Here is an 18,572-nt window from a genome sequence, read left to right as displayed (position 1 = left end):
TAGGAATCCTTGTCGGTGAATGGCAGGATATACGAAAAAGCCTAGAGGGTGGTGTCTCAGTTTAGGGCCTAGTGATCCCTAGATCGGACTGTGGATTGCGGTAAAGCCTGAGAGACTAGGAGACAAGAAAAGTCCTCATGATGTAGGTGGAGAAATTCAGTGGCATCTATTTTGGCCTAGTGATATGGTGGAGATCATGGTAAAGTTTGTTATTACATGTTTATTGTATTGGCCTAGTGATTTGGTGTGGATTATAGTAAAACCTGGTTTTTATTGATGAGGGTGACCTTTAGCTTTGGGATGCCCTGGTTGGTTCTTTTGGTTTGAGTCCCACATTCATGCTTGGAATATGGCACGGGGGTGAATGACTGAAGAGAGAATTGGCTCAGTCATTCTATGGTCGGGTGGAACGTGGTAGTCCCATCCTGGGTTGGATTTTGCATTCATTAATAAGAGGTTATTTCCTTGACATCTTATGTGTAAATGTATTGGCTTATATGTGGATTCTATGGTTGATTTATCCTTGATATTTCTATTGTTATTATGTTGGTTATAAGCATGTTTTATGACAGTGATGATGTATGAATTTCCTCGTGTTCTGATTTGTAAATGAATGAAAAATGTATCTATGACCTAATAGATGATAATGCAACTAATGATATAAGGGAACAATGCTTCTTAGCGATTCTCAGATAAGTTTGAGACCCCTCAGATTTTTTGTTTACTCTTGTAGATTACATATTTGTGATATGTTTGAAAAAATGTTTTCCATGGTTAGTAGGGATCTAGTCAAGCCCTTGTTCAATTAATTGCATTTGTATCATTATTCCACTGTTATCTTTCTATTATGAAGGTGTCATTTAGTTATGGGTAGTGACATGGGCTCTAGGCCTAAGAAAGTGGCTCAAATCTCAAGGACGCAGGCACAACACTGGGCAGAAAAGTCCCTGGGCTTTAGCATACCATGTTGTGGGAGCGTCCAAAGCCCTCTAGATGTATGCATTCCCATATCAAGGGAGTGTCCGGGAGTTTAATGGTCTAAAATTTTAGTGGGACCCAAGGGTTGGTTACCTGAGAGGTTGGGATGGTTCCTGGGAGTGCTTTTGTTGATGTGGAAGGTTTGTATGGTGTGTTTCCAGCAATTCCACTTCCTTAAGGTCATCTGGGAGGTTGAATCCCATCATAATAGCTTCACGTCACATATTTGCCTCGATTGGTCAGTTACTTGGGTAGATGTGGTAGGAGGGTGTTATAGATTTGTATCATAGCATGGTTCACCCATTGGACTGGATGGGCGGTGTGTGTTGGTCATGCATGCATGTTGTTTGCACGTGTGTTAATCATCTAGTGGTCGATATGCTTGTTTCATATGCATAGTGCCAGTCATGGTTGTAGTGATGTTGCCATGTGAAAGAGTATGTCGTTGTTGTGAAGTGTATCATCATGAGTGTATGATTAGTTACATGTTGTTTATGCTTATGTATTGTTAGTGTATATTGGTATGGTTGTTGTTGTCATGCATGAGTTCATGGTATGTGTAATTGATATGGTCATACATTGATGATTGTACTCTAACTAGAATGATGTTTATGTGTTGATACACTCAATTCTTATATGTCTATATGTTTTCATGATTATATTATACATGTATTACGCTAATTGGTTGGTCTTGCAGACGAGATATCCCCCCCGAATTTTTCTAAGGTACGTTGGTTTATTGTGATTTTGTTTAGCTGACATATAATGCTTTGCAGGAAAGAGATCAAAATGGCTAGCAAGATGGTAGACTACAAAGATTCTCCCTATGAATCAGATGAGCAGCGTAGTGTTGGGCACTCTTTTAATTTAGAAAACACATTGAGAAGCTTGACGGAAGAAGGAGTTGCAAGGCAAACAATGACAAAATCATGCAGGCACAAGAGAAACAAGTAGAGGTTAATGCAATACTCCTTCAGAGTTTGTTAGAATTGCAGCGACAGGGGCCACTTCAGATCAACCATGGACAGGAGGACAAAACTAATGGGGCATATAGCAGTAGGTCTCATGGTGGTCACATGTCAGATAGAGATGACATAATGAGAGATGGCAGGTTGTTGGATACTTCGGATAGGAGAGGTGATGGATACATATATTATTATAGTTCTAGTTCTAACATACATCATGATCATCATCGTTATCACCATTACAGGAGGAGTGATAGGGGATACTTGCCATATGAGTTTAAGAAAGAAAATCCACCTACTTTTGATGGAGACTTGAAGAAACCAGAAGATACAAATGCTTGGATACTTGGGCTGAACAAGTTCTTTGAGTTGCATGAGTACAAAGAAAACATGAAGGCCATAATTTCTATCTTCAGCCTGAAAGGTAAATCGGATATCTGATGGGAAGATGTGAAGCAGGTCTGGGACACCAGGATGGAGGAATTGAGTTGGCATGAGTTCAAGAGGCTTTTCAGGAAGAGGTATTTGTCAGAAAGGTACTATGACAGTAAGGCCAAAGAATTCTATGAGCTAAAGACGGGATCAATGACAGATGAAGAGTATATGACTAAGTTCCTAGTGCTATTGAGGTATGTACCGTATCTTAAATATGAGAAGGATACATTTCAACGATTTGACAACGGTTTGACATTATCATTTAGAGATCGGAATGAGTATGATGAGCCTCGGTTAATTGAGGAAGTTATTGGGAAATTGAAGCATTGCTATGAACAATCAAAGCGTAAGAATGAATCTCAGTAAGGATGGAAAGGGAAGGATAAGAATAAAGGTAAGGGAAAATCACAAACTAAAAGAACAAGGCCTCAGAATGCAAAAGACAAAGAAAATGTGGCACCACAAAATAATTTCAATGCAGCTAGATAGGGACATGGGTCATAGTAGCAACATAGAGGTGATGGTATTGGACAGTTGGAGTGTTGGACATGTGGTAAGGAACACCTTAAGAGAGATTGTCCACAGAATCAGGGTGGTAGGCCTCAGATATATAGTGCACAGGAGGCGCAGACTATTGGGGATGTTGGTCATAAAGTTCCTCGTATCTACGCAACACCTAGATAACAAACAACCAAACCATCAGACATCTATCATTGAGATGGACGATAAGCTTTGTGATCAAGTTGTTTCTATTTTGATTGACCCTAGATCTAATTATAGTTATGTTAGTCCTAACTTGGTGGATAATTGTGGTTTGAATAAAGAAGTGCATGTAGAATCTTGGTTAGTGTGGTTGGCTATAGGTATAATGAAAAGAGTGCACCATTAGGAAAGAGCTTGTGCATTTGAGTTGAATGGCATGTCTACAATAAGGAACTTGAATGTATTTCCATTGGGATCATATAGTATGCTATTGGGTATGGAGTGGCTATAGGACCAACATGGATTGTTATGACAAATCCATTGAGTGTGTCAATGACAATGGGGAACCAAGAGTCTTACAGGGAAAGGAGAAAGTCACATCAGTTAGGATGTTGACAGCTATGCAGGCCAAGCATATTCATAGAAAAGGGTGTGTGTTATTGGCAGTGCACTTTTCTAGTGACAAAGGTAAGGAAGCTGAGGATGCAGATGTTTTGAGTGGGTACCCAGTTCTACAGTAGTTTCAAGATGTATTTCTTGAGTACATTTCATAGTTTCCACCTCACAGGGAAGTAGATTTTTCTATTGAGTTGGTGCCATGGCAGCTCCAACATCAAAATCACCTTACAGGATGAGCACACCTAAGTTAGAGTTGAAGCTACAGTTGAAGGAAATGTTGGAAAAGGGATACATTAGGTCAAGTGTATCACCTTGGGGCGCACCAGTATTGTTTGTGAGGAAGAAGGATGGTACTCTCATATTATGCATTGACTACTGGAAGTTGAATAAAGTGACCTTCAAGAACAAGTATCCATTGCCGAGGATTGATGACTTGTTTGATCAGCTGAAGGGAGCAACAATGTTCTCGAAAATTGACTTGAGATTAGGATACCATCAGGTATGCATAAAGGAAGAGGACATCTACAAGACAACTTTCCAGACCAGGTATGGGTATTACGAGTTTGTTGTAGATCCATTCATTTTGACTAATGCTCCAGCTACATTTATGTGATTGATGAATAGTGTGTTGCGTCCCTATCTGAACAAGTTTATTATTGTGTTCATTGATGACATATTGGTATATTATAAAAATGAAGAAGAGCATGTCGAGCATTTAGCAATAGTGTTGAGATTATTGAGAGAGAACCAGTTGTATGCTAAGCTCAACAAGTGTAGTTTCTTTTAGACTGAGGTACATTACTTGGGACATATTGTCTCCAAGGAGGGCATACCAGTGGATCCAAAGAAGATAAGAGATATCATGGAGTGGGAAACTCCTAGGAATGTAGATGAGGTGATATATTTCATTGGGTCAACAGGTTATTACAGGAGGTTCATCAAGAAATTCTCGTAGATTGCTTATCCTATCACATCATTGCAAAGGAAATGTAAGAACTTTGAAAGGACAGAGGAGTGTTCAGCCAGTTTTGAGCAGCTCAAGTAGTTGTTGACACATGCACCAACGTTAAAGATCGCAAATACAGGCAAAGAATTTGTAGTATGTACATATGCTTGCAAGAGAGGACTTGGTGGAGTACTTACGAAAGAAGGATAGGTAGTGTGCTATGCATCACCGAAACTAAACGCGCACAAACAAAACTATTTGATGCATGATCTTGAGATAACAGTGATCATACATGCATTGAATATATGGAGGTGTTATCTTCTGGGCAGGATGTTTGTACTGATGAGTGATCACAGTGTGTTGAGATACTTGTTTGACCAGCCAAATCTGAATGCCAAATAGGCTAGATGGTTGGCCATGATCCATGAGTTTGACTTTGAGATCGGGTTCATCAAAGGAAAGGAGAACAGGGTCGCAGATGCTCTTACCAGGCAGATACATATAAATCATATAGAAAATATGAGTTCCTATGGGACATGTCTATAATATAGGATCTTGCAGGAAGGTTAGTAGGACGTCAGGTATATGGAGATTATGCACAGGTTGTAGCAGAGTACAGGTATAGGCACAGGTGAAGGTGCATAGGATGGGGACTATTGTCTTACAACGGATGGATTGGTCAGGTTTAGAGACAGGATACATGTGCCAGACAACAGTGAGCTCAAGAAAGTGATCTTGAGGTAGTTTCATTCGAAACCATATTAAGGTCACCCAGGCTATCAGAAGACATTGACTGGAGTGAATAAGTTTTATTATTGTTTGAATCTAAAGAAGGATGTAACAGAGTTTGTGGTTAGGTGTTTTGATCATCAACAGATAAAGGTAGAGTGTAGGCATCCAAGTGGACTAGTACATGCAATTGTGATTCTAGAATAGAAATGGGAGGTCATTTCCATGGACTTTATCACAGTTTTTTCCGAGGACAGTGAGACAACATGATTCCATTATGGTTGTTGTGGACTGGTTGACAAAGGTTGCGCACTTCATTCCAGTAAAGACTATGTATTCAACCAGTGATGTGGAGCAGGTGTTCATATGGGACATGGTCAGATAGCATGGAGTTCCAAAGAAGGTTGTGTTAAACAAGGATGCAAAGTTCACTTCCAAGTTTTGGAAGTAGTTGTTTGCAGATTTGGGCATAGAGTTGGCCTTCAGTATAACTTATCATCCGTAGACATATGGACAAACTGAGAGGGTCAACAGGATATTGGAGGACATGTTGAGGATGTACATGATGCATCAACAATGAAATTGGGAAGAGTATCTTCCACTAGTAGAGTTCACCTACAATAATGGGTATCAGGAATCTTTGAAGATGAGTCTATTTGAGGCATTGTATGGGCAGAGTTGCAATACTTCCATCAGTTGGAGTGATCCAGTTAACATGGTGTTGATTGGACCAGACATGTTAGCAGACATGAAGCGGGAAATGTAGGTAATCAAGAAGAATTTGAAAGTAGCACGGGATAGACAGAAGAGCTATGTAGATCGGAATAGGTTGCTCAAGGAGTTCCAAATTGGGGAACATGCGTACTTGTGCATCAAACCAAAGAAGAGATCCTTGCAAATTGGATCATTGCCAAGATGGCACCCCGGTTTTGTGGACCTTTCAACATTATTAAGAGGATTGGGCCAGTAGCCTATCGACTTGAACTGCCTCTGATAGTGAAAGTCCATGATGCTTTCCATGTATCATTGCTTAAGAAGTATGTTAAATATGTTGATCATGTGATTGAATAATTTGTATTGAAGGTGGAGCCAGATGGAGAATTCCAGCCAGAGCCTCAGTGTATATTGCAAAGAAAGGTGCTCATGCTTCGGAATCGATAAATCGAGCATGTTAAAGTGCATTGGAAGCACTTTGGGCCCAATGAAGCTACATGGGAGATGGAGGATTAGATGCGGGCTAGGTATCCTTCATTGTTTTCCAGTTGAGGCAAAGCAGTATTGGTATGATGTTTGGGTGATTTTTTTATATATGTACATATGTATATGCATGTAAATATTGCCATGAGTTATGTTATAAAGCTCCAATAAGTGGTATGGGTGTCATGTCATTATGATGTTATGCTTGTTATGTTGTCATGTTGGTTTGCTTTTCAACAGGGTGATCATTGTAAATACTGCATCGAGCTATGTTATAAAGTTCCATGTGAATTATGTTTTCTTTTCAGGGGTTTTTCTGAGGTATAGGTGTGGTTGAACACTGAGGACAGTGTCCCCCAAGGGGCAATTCTGTAACATCCCCATTGAAAATTCCATGTAATAAAAGTTAATAAACGTAAAAATAATAACGACGGTTGATGGGACACTTATTCCAAGTTGAATTTCAGGAAAAACATCCTAGTGGGTGTTCATTTGGTTTATAACAGCTAAGGAAATTGGAAAAGGAAATGGATAAGGCTTTGGAAAGGCAAAATGGAAATTTTGGCACATTATTTATGAAAAAAATGGAAATTAGGAGAAAAGGAAGGTGAAAGATCACATGTTGCATGTGAGGAGGAAAATGAAGGAAAATAATGGAAAAATGAAGAAATTAGAGGCCTCATTAATAAAAAGGCTTCAGAGGATCAATTGGTACCTTTTGTCAGTTTAGTTTTGGAGCTCTCTCATTATTCTCTCTCTCTCTCTCTCTCTCTCACTCTTGGACACTTAGAATTTTTCTTGGATCACTTTGGCATTGGATCAAGATAGGAAAAGAAGGCAAGAGAAAGGAAGGAGCGAGCAAGGAAGAGCAGGATCAAGCAGCTACAGAAGGATTCCTTATATGTATCGATTTGCATGTGTGTTTTCCTTGCTAGATTTGGCATGAATTTTATTGCATGTGGTTCTTTGTTTTTATGGCATGGGTTTTTCCAGGTGTGATAGTGTTTTCAGCCTAGCCTTGCCATTTTCGGAAAGCCATGGCGTGATGGGGTTCTCATGTTTTGGTTGAGCTAGATCGCCAGATGGATTTGAAGCTGAGTGAGGTGGATATTTGAATAATAGAACACATGGCCTAGTAACCCCTGAACTAGACTGTGGGTTGTGGTAAATCCATATTTTGTGTTGCTTTGATGGGCTTAATAATCCTCGACTAGTGAATGGCGTGATATACGTAGAACCTAAAGGTGGTTGCCCTTGATTAGGCCCAGGAATCCTTGCCAGTGAATGGCGGGATATATGATAAATCCTAGAGGGTGGTGTCTCATTTTAGGGCCTAATGATCCCTGGATTGAATTATGGATTGCGAAAGCCTAAGGGACTAGGAGATAGGAAAATTCCTCATTGTATAGGTGGAGAAATCAGGTGGCATCCATGCTTGTTTTGGCCTAGCAATCTGGTGGAGATCATGGTAAAGTATGGTATTACATGTTTATTGTGTTGTCCTAGTGATTCAATGTGGATTACAGTAAATCCTGGTTTCTTTTGATGAGGGTGAGGTGGTTTAGCCTCGAGATGCCCTAGTTGGTTCTTTTGGTTTGAGTCCCACATTCATGCTTGGAATATGGCACGGGGGTGAATGGCTAAAGAGAGAATTGGCTCAACCATTCTATGGTAGGGTGAAACATGGTAGTCCCATTCTGAGTTTGATTTTTCATTCATTAATAATAGGTTCTTTCCTTGACATATTATGTGTAAATGTATTGGTTTATATGTAGATTCTATGGCTGATGTATCCTTGATATTTTTGTTGTTATTATGCTAGCTATAAGCATGTTTTATGACAGTGATGCTGTATGGATTTCCTCATTTTTTATTTGTAAATTAATAAACAATGTATCTATGACCTAATAGATGATATTTCAGCTAATGATATAAGGGAACAACGCTTCTTAGTGATTCTCAGATAAGTATGAGACCCCTATGCTCAAATCTATTGTTTACTCCTATAGATTACATATTTGTGATATGTTTAACGAAATGTTTGTCATGGTCAATAGGGGTCCAGTCAAGCCCTTGTTCAATTAATTTCATTTAATTGAACAAGTACTCCTATGTTGAAAAGCTAGCTCTCGCAGCTGTTCAAGCGATACAAAGATTTCGACACTATGTCCTCTTTTGAAAAACTACCATTTTGTCAGATTGCAACCCCATGACTTATATATTGTCACGACAGTTGTTGGGGGGCAAATATTCAAAATGGATAGCAATTATACAAGAGTTTGATCTGGAATTTATAAAATCCAAATCGAAGAAATCCCTGGTTTTCGCGGAGTTACTATGCGATCTCCCATCGTCGTCCAACGATGCAACCTCAGAAGAAGTGATCGTGGACGAATCTTTGTTTCTGATATCTTCAAGCAATCTGTGGTATGGAGACATAATAATCTATCTCCAAACCCAAACATATAGGTCTAATACATCGCGCATGGAACAAAGATGAATTCGATACCAAGCAAAAGACTACATCATCGTCGGTGACACGCTTTACCGTCATGGTGTCAATACAATTCTGCGGAGGTGCCTCACCCACGAGGAGGCCGTAAAAGTCTTGAATGATTGTCATTCAGGCACATGTGGAGGGCATCAATCTGGTTAAGCTACGACGCAAAAAAATTGACGAGCAGGATTCTACTGGCCAACAATGTTCAAAGATTGTATAACCGCAGTCAAAAGTTGCCATGCCTGTCAAATCTTTGATTGCAAAACCAGAATACCACCCGCACCTCTGCAACCAGTAGTTGTTGTCGGGCCATTCACCAAATGGGGCATAGATTTCATGACATGTAACCCCACCTCGGCCGAGGGGCATGGGTATATCATAGTCACAATAGACTATTTTACCAAATGGGCTAAGGTGATGCCTACATTAAACAACAGTGGTGAAATGACTGCCCTCTTCTTTTTCAATCATGTAGTCTCCAAATTCGGTGCTCCACAGGCCATAGTCACAAATCATGGATCGCATTTTCGCAATCACATGATGGTTGAGTTGGCTTCCAAATTAGGGTTGTCCCACGATAGCTCTACTTCGTATTATCCGCAGGCTAACGGACAAGTTGAGGCAATCAACAAGGTCCTGAAGCAGATGCTGCAAAGGATGATTGGATTCCATAAAAGGAGTTGGCACCTGATCCTGTACTCAGCCTTGTGGGCATACCAGACATCGGTGAGGAATGAAACCAGGTTTACACCCTTTCAACTGGTGTATGGCCTGGAAGCAATCTTACCAGTTCAGTGTGAAATCTCGTCCCTCAAACTCGCGGTTGACCTTCTCCCTAGAACTTCAGAAGAGGAGGCTCGTTTCTTGGAACTAATCAAATTGGATGAAACTTATTGTGATGCCACTTTGGCTAACGAAGCCCATAAGAAACGAGTCAAGGCGCAGTTCGACAAGAATGTCAAACCCCGTGTCTTCTCAGAAGGTGACCTGGTCTTACTTTACGACCAGGAGTCTGATAAATTGGGAGCAGGTAAGTTCAAGTCTTTATGGATGGGCCCCTATATTGTTAAGCGTGTATTAGCAAAAGGAGCCTACGATTTAGTGGATTATGATGGGATTCCACTGGCGCAACCCCGCAATGGGTTGTACCTTAAGCGTTACTATGCTTGACTCAAGATAGTAACCCCTATGCTTTTGTTACATTTTTGTTTTCGCTAAGGGTAATTGTTTTGGTTAAGTGATCCGCTTTTACATTTGTTGCAGATGTTGGACCTATTGGAATCATTTGTTGGATATGCCAACGGAGTGAGTCATAGTTCGTGGAACCTATCTTCTGCGGCCTGGGCCATCTTCGATCCAAGCGGCAAGTTAGTGAGTTTCAGAGGGGTATGTATTGGTCGGTCAACGAACAATATTGCTGAATACAACACGTTGATAGAGCTCCTCTCTGATGCCATCACACATGGAATATGCCGACTTGTCGTCAAGCTAGACTCACAACTCGTCATCCTACAGCTCACCGGTATCTACTCCGTACGGAATCTAGCTATCTATCGCATGTTCCTAACGGTCAAGATTTTGGAAAGGTAGTTTGATTCTATTCAATATCAGCATATTTCCAGAAACTTAAACACACTAACGGACTCATTAGAAAATTTTGTGTTAGATAGACATTTGCAACATTTATAAAAGAAGCATTTCATCAATATTTTCATCAAGGTCATGTAACTTAACCAAAATAAAGCTCCGAAAAAAAAAAAAAAAAAAAATATATATATATATATATATATATATAGCTATTTATGGTTTATACATAATGTTCTGTAACCAAGACAAAATCGGTCAAATGACCCAAAACTCAAAATGCTAGGGGGCACCCTAGTCTAATGATGTTGGTGATAACAAGTCACCGCCTGTGTAATCATGCGTAAAAGCCTAGTCCATCGACTCGGCACGCAGTAGTATGTCGCTGTAACCTCAGAGGCATCTTGTCGGTCCTCACATCCAGAATACCAAGAGTGAGACCCTCGAGCTAATCCTACGATGCTAAAAGAGTCTCGACCACATCAAGGTTGCGAAGGATAGCCCTCCCCACAACCTCTCCTGCTGGAACGGAAGTTGGTGCTCTCAGACGTACTGTTGGCCGAATTGGTCCAATATCTGCATGAGCACATGAGTTTTGATTAGTCTTGATAGAAGAAAGCGTGAGAACATTATAAAAAAATGATAAACAGAGATATGGTCAGAGAATTTACTGATATCACCCCACTACTCACCAGCCGGCAACACCAAATCCGGGTCACCCTGGAAATCCATACCAACATATGGACACTCGGAAAAAAAACATCTCCTGACGGTTGAACCACTGGAAGAAGGTATCAGAGAAGGAAACCTGGGACTGACTAGCATGTCGGGCCATGAGGTCGACCCATCTCTGCATCCATGGCTCAGTCGATGGAGGTAAACTAAGTGAAATGTACTGCAGCTGCATCAGTGGGATCTTTTCCAAGGTGAAAGCGGTCAAAATAGAACCATAGCCGAAATTCTTGGATTTTCCACTTTTTACCTTGGTCAGTTGTTCTTTCATCACAGGGAGTACTGTGTCACACCAGTTGAACACCTTTGGTTCAAGGCATTCCAAGGCGTACTGCATATAGGACCTATTAGCCACGTGAAAGGCCGCACTACCATCCAGTCTAGCAAAATTGAATAGAATGGTCCTCAAGGACTGGTCAGTGACATCTCGGATGTTGATCTTGCCGTCCCTACTCGGCTGAGATCCCTCTCTGCAATACCGGTGAATATAATCTCTCATGGATTCACCCCCACGGGCGGAACCTGATAATGAGAGAGAGGCACCACGCCTCAATAAACCAGTCAAAAAATAGATGTCCACGACAGTCAAGGGGATGGATTTGCCTCTCATCTGAAACACCTGGTTGGTAGGATCCCATGCATCGAGAAAATATTACAACAAGTTGATTTGTTGCCTCATGCTAGAGATGCAGAAAAACTTGAGCAGGCCACAGTTCCGCAGTGCAGTTACCGTACCCAAATCATGTAAAGCAACCATGTCCTCTTCTTTATACTCGCGTTCTCACCATGTAACAACCATTTTGCTCCGATGAATCTCTGCAAAACAAGCAAGAGAGGAGTCAGGGTCCTGATTTGGCAAAAAACAGTCAAAAATTCCAAGAGAAAACAGTGCAAAAGTTTCCCTTCTCGCACCCATCGTACCCTAGCAGTGTACTGGGTGAGATGCATACTGACTGGCCAATGGCCAGGCCAGTATGCATCGCACCTTTCGATATAGGAAGGGTGCAATGGAGCCAGGGCGAATTTTTCAAACCCCAGGGGCTTAGAAAAATAGGGAAACATGCTCAGAATTCAAAAAGGAAGGAATGCAACTGAAGAGCTCAGGTTTAGCTCCTACCTAGTCCAGACGGTGCCAAGAATCGTCCACAGAATCTCCCGGAATCAGCTAGTGAAAATCAAGGGGGAAAGGCACCTCTAGAGCTCCAACAAACCAAAGTTCAAATGAAATGGTAAAATGAGGGGTAAAAACCACTTTTAAATTACGTTTCACGTAATTCGAGTAAAGTATTAGTGTTTTAACTCATTTTTCAAGCATGTATTGTTCATTTCTAATCGGTTTGATGAAGCAATTGAACAAGTAGTACAACCATCGAAGGAACAAAGTAGTTATCAGTGAAATCAAATAATAAATGAGCACTATCACGAGCAGTTTTTATGTGAAGTTCAAGCTCGTTAAAAATTAAACCAAAGTGATGAGCAAATGTTTCCCCATAGTTTAAGCTCATTAAAAAAAAAACAATCTCCGGTAAATAACCATTGTGAATGCATTATCATCAGCTCCTGAGCTTTGTCGTGTTCTCATCATCACCTCCACTCTATTTTAGTCGATCATTCACCTCCATTTGATTGTTTACCCCTTTTTGAGGACCAACTGCAAAGAGTGATCCTGTTAGCCATCCTTGTGACACTGTCATGATTGGAAAATTCCAAACCTTACCTGGAATCAACTGCTACCTGAAATTATCACCCGTTCCTCAAAAAACGAGTCTCATTTAAGCTCTTTTCGTTTGACTTGTAAAATATGAAAAGATTGTCGAGCAGTTGGCCTCTCCAGCTCGTTAAAGCTACCCAGAGTGCTATCCGTCCTCTAGATTTTAATATTTTTGGACCTGAGGGATTATTACACAAAAATATCGAGCGCTTGTTTTGTTCGGCTCGTTAAAATTATCGAAAATTCATCCCTTTCGTATTATTTTATATTTTTTCAGACTTAAGAGAATATATGACGAAAAAGTATTATTGGAGTTTCCTTTACATCCCTTTCAGACTCTCTAAAATTGAAAAGGACCGAGTTATCTTTGTCGTTAAACTCGTTAAAACCAATAGCGACAAACTTTTCCATATAGATAAGAACAAGTTTCACTGTCGCTAGGCTCGTTAAAACATAGCGATGGGTTTGCCCAAAGGGAAAATTATAGAACAAGCATATGTTATCCTCCTCATTCTTGATAAAAATAAAGAGGTACGGGTCAACAATGACTGGGGAAAATTTGGGAAGAAAACTTGAAGAAACTTTATTGGTAGCAAAGTCACTCTTGAACATGACACTTTCACTCCATGTCTGAGTCGGGTTGGGTTATTCCGTTCACCGGTCATATTACCATTGGTCCATCATACCATCCATCTTTGGGGTTAACGCTACCAATCCATTTCAAGTGTCGTCGATATGTTCAAGAGAAGTCGATCAGAGAATTCACCAACCCATCTTGTGTCTCATCCACTGCAATACCTTTACACTTCATTCTTTCATGACCGCCACCCTGAACCCTGTATCATCAGATCATTTTCACCTCCAAAAGTCATTTGCTTTGTTTTGTGTCATAGATGTGGGATTGATTAAGGCCCTCCTATGACGGGTCACTTCTTGTCGACATCAACTCATTATCCAAGAAGTCAACCTAGGAACAACCCTTTCAGTACTTTGAAGCTTGCATGCCTCAATGGCAAGTTTCTCACTTTCGGCGACAGGTTTACATCAATGGCCTTCGACCGAGAGATTTTGCATGGTGTTTGATGCCAAGTCCCACTCTCACACCACGCGAATTGTACTTCCGTACCTTGAGGGTCATCATCATTATCGGTGATTCCTCTCGTGCCTGTTAACAACTTACATCATTAGCTGGTAATCAGGCGATGTCTTTCCATGTTCGACTCCAAAACATTTTTCACATGGATCGACTTGTACTTCGAGTGAAAATTGGATGAGTTTGAAGACCCCAGATCTAGTTTCATCCATCAGGGCTGCGATATATTTAGGAAAATAAAGACATCAAATGTACATCATTGCTGCACAGATGATCATTTGAATCAAAGGATGATGGCTCTATCAGAATCATCAGTCTGCCACACAGATGGTTGTCTATCCTGTGTACATGAAAATGAATTTATAAAGTTGAGCATGGGAATGCTCGCCTCAGCTAGATCATGAAAATATTATGGAGCTAATGTATTATATTGTATCTTATTATAGGTCGCCTTCCAATTCGAAAAACCTCAGATCCTCATGATAAAGCATTTCACCCGACATCAAAAGATTAACGACCTCATGCTTTAGGGGGCAACTGTTATAGACATTTTTGGGCACTACAACCCCAATCATATATGTCCATAAACCAAGGGCTTTTGAGTCCCTAAAAGTGTTGTTTCATGCCCTAAAGAAACAAGGTCAGCTGATTACATCATCCCCCAGAAGTTATCCACAGGAAACTGCTTAGAACTAGCCAAAACTGGACCATACAGGCTGCTCAGTGCTAAGGGTACGATGCATCTCACCTGCCCAGTGAAAAAGTGCGATGCATACTAAAAATCCCTTCTGTAGGGTGCAATGGGCGAGAATGGACAAATGGCAGAGACAGTTTGCAAGGTGGATGATCATGGTATCTTCCAGAAACTTCTCCTGTGACACTTACCTCTCTGATTTCGCCCAGGGATGAGTAAGAGATCATCAATCTCCAAGTGGAATCAAGAACTATCAAAGGGAAGAAACTAATCAAAATCCCAGAAGCTGACTCACCTCCTTGTAATCATCTATATATGGATCCCTCATCCCTGAGATCCAGAGGCTGGAATTTTGTATCTTGTAAGGAAGTGTTGTTGGTTTCTTGGTGGAATATCATAGTGTTGGGTGATATAAGCTTTTCATGAGGTGAAGAAGGGCTTTCATGCTGGGAGGATGACGCTGAGTCAGATCAATGGGTTGTAATCCTCTCTTCTAATCTTTATATCAATAAAGTTATTCAATTTTTCCTCCACATTCTTGTATGTCTGATAGTATATGCATTTGTGTGGTCAATATATATCTGGTCCTATATTGTTTATGATTGTAGATCTCTGCACTTTGAAGGTATTATGCTGCTTTGAATTTACAGGTACTCTTTGAAGCGGAGTGGTCAAGGGAGAAGCGGCAAAGACCTGTCGGTGAGGAGAAGGGATAAGCAAAGAACCGAGTGAAATATTGAGGTTGGTATTCTTTGATCCTCTCCTATCTACTTCTCATAAAGGAAAAAAAAAATAACTTTAATTTGTTTGTTTCTAAGATAGCTACCCATCTTAGTGGGACTAGCAGCTCTACATAGACACTATATTTCTTGATAACACCCCCGCAACTGAAGGACTGAGCCTCTAGGCTCTACGCAATCCTGACACTGGCAAAAATAACTTCCTTAGCCACTGCGTCAACCCTCCTGGTCTCTGCGTGGCTTTGTGTGAGCCTCTTTTTGTCCTCCTCAGCCTATGCATTGGCCTCTCTCTGGCCCGAACCGATGACGTAGTCCCTCTGCATCAACCCTTCTTCTATCGATTCTGCAAGGATCAAATTTCTGTCACTCAGGACAACCGATTCTGTTGCAAATGCTCTGCTTAGCTAATGCCTTCAACTCTCCTGTGATCTGTAACCACGCTCTGATACCACGTTGAAATTTATAAGTCTATTTTTTAGAAATTCAATTTGTATTGTTCTGGTATATTTCTTCTACTTGTTAAATTCGAACAAGTTATTTAAAACATATAAATAACTAAATAAACACAATACAACCTCAACATCTACAAATCATCAGCTGAAAGAAAACAAACACACAAGTGACACCATTATTTTTGGGCAAATGTCCTCAGAAAATCCCAATGTGGGAAAACCGGTGCAACTATTTTGAGGGTTTATTATTATGCAGTATTTCCTTGAGTACAACTGGGTGCCAAACTGGCTCACCTGACAGAGAAAAACAATCGGCAATAATACCTCTCTATTTAGAAATAGGTATTCAGAAAACTTGTCCCACAAAATCCTCTCCAACAACTCTGAAGCACCGCCTCAACCTCCTGATGCTCTGCGTCCGCCTCAGAACCCTCTGAGGCATTGCACAATCTCTGGGGCCCTATGTGACACTCATGCTACCTTCTGCGTGGATGACACAGGCCCTCTGGCCTCTACGCTGTCTCTGCTGGGCTCTGCGTGGCCTGCTCTGGCTGTTGCTTCTTGCTCTCTGCCTCTGCGTTGGTCTCTCGGCACTATCTTTGCCTCTCTGTCCACTACTCACTGCCCCTCACTGCTGATCACTGATTCGACTTTGCTTAGCAACCCCGCTCTAGCAAATCGAATCCCTGATCACTATGGTGTATTCTCCAGCTGACGCTCAAGCCTCCTCTTATACTTTTCTTGTTGATCCTTCAACAGTCGAGATTACATCTATAATCAACAACTAAGATTATATTTGGCTTGATCCATGTCATTTAGAACCTTCTAACCCAGTTTTATATTAATTCCCATAAATATTTTATTTTTCCTAAGTTTAGACTTAGGAACTCCATTAAAAATATTAATTATTTTAATATCTCCTTAACCGAGTAGAATCTACCCAAACAATTTTTGGGTCTTGGAGATCTCATGTGCTTTAGCCTCTCCACTAATTTTCATGGCTGTAGCACATTCGATGCTACCCTAAATCAACAGGCGGACAATCTCCAAATCATTATTGGACCATCCATTGTTGATATTCCTTGAAAAGGAATCCCTGGATAATGGTTTCCTATAAGATAAGAATCTGTGCCCATTAACCATTAATATAGTTATAGCTTCATCAATGGTTCAAAGTTTTACAATCTCACTGTCATATATGGTATCAATATCATAGGGCCTTATCAATCTCGTATGGAATTTCCCTTTGAAGTCCTTGAGTATGGAGTCAAACTTCAATCCCTAATGGAGAACCCATACTTATTTATGACCTCATCATGCCGCCTATCCCTTTGTTATTGAATGATGGATGCATGATGTAGGGAAACCTAATGAATTTCATCCAATTCATTAACCTAATGGAATCAATAGAGTTGTGATTTACATAGGTCCATTCCTAGTTGAAGTGAAATTCTAATAGTTTTTGTTTCAATATCTATGGGAAAGATAACTTTCTTCCCATTGCATGAGGTCATATCAAGTACATCTTGTGGTGTTTTTCAAAATGGCTATATACATTGATAATGCCTTTTAAATTTTATCCACCCAATCCTTGAGATGTACCTAAACAATATTTGTTAAAATGGTCCTAATGATTTTATTTGTTCCTTCCACTTGTCCATTGGCTTGTGGGTGATATGGCGTATGTTTAATTTGGTAGAGATATATAATGGTTTTAATTTATTTTGAGGTGAATTGAGCACTACCATTTGTGAAGATTTTCCTGGGTACCCCAAATTTGATGAAGAATTCTATATGGAGAAATTATGCTAATACTTGCTCTATAACTTCCAGGAGTGCTTTTCCTTCCATCCAATTTGTAATGTAGTCTATGTAGACTAGGATGTAGGAGTTCTATCATGATGAGGTTAATAGGTCCTATGAAATCAAGGGCCCGCTTCTTAAATGGATCCATCACTATTTGTGTTTGTAGAAGAATTTTGTCTCACTGAATTGAGAATCCCATTCTTTGGTAGTTCACACCCTTTTACTAAATCCTTGGCATCATCAAAGATAATGGACCAATAGTACCTGAAGTGGAGTACTTTGTAGCCTATCCTATTGTTTACAAAGTTTCCTCCACAAGTCCATCATGACATGATTTTAGTATGTGATAAATTTCATCTTCCCTCACACACCAAGTGATTATGTGGTATGGTCTTTTGTAGAAGATACATTGTTCAATATGGGAGTACTTGTTTCTCTCCCTAACGATTTTATATCACCCTTTCGAAGAGAAGTGTGATGGTAATTTTCCTCTAGCCAAGTAGTTAGAAACATTTGTAAAGCACTGTGTGTTAGTATATACTGCAAAAAGGCATTCATCAAGAAAAGTGTCCTCAAGTAGTGGTGCATTCCCATCATTGACAAGACAAAAAATAAAATCAACAGTGACTTTATCTTTCCTAGGTCTATCCATGATGACAGTGTCAAAATTTTGTAACTATAATATCCATCTAGTCAACCTACCATTGGTGATATTTTATTCATCAAATATCATATAGGAACATACACACACACACACGCTTGCGCCCGCACACACGCACACATACACACACACACACACACGCTTGCGCCCGCACACACGCACACACACACACACACACACACACACACACACACACACACACACCACACGCACATGCACAGGCACAGGCACATGCACAGGCACGGGCA

The sequence above is a fragment of the Pinus tabuliformis genome, chromosome 1_1 (genome assembly GCF_031772625.1).
Source record: "Pinus tabuliformis cultivar Carrire ecotype Pingquan chromosome 1_1, CPIR1, whole genome shotgun sequence".
Classification (NCBI taxonomy): domain Eukaryota; kingdom Viridiplantae; phylum Streptophyta; class Pinopsida; order Pinales; family Pinaceae; genus Pinus; species Pinus tabuliformis.
This window is presented reverse-complemented; position numbering follows the sequence as displayed.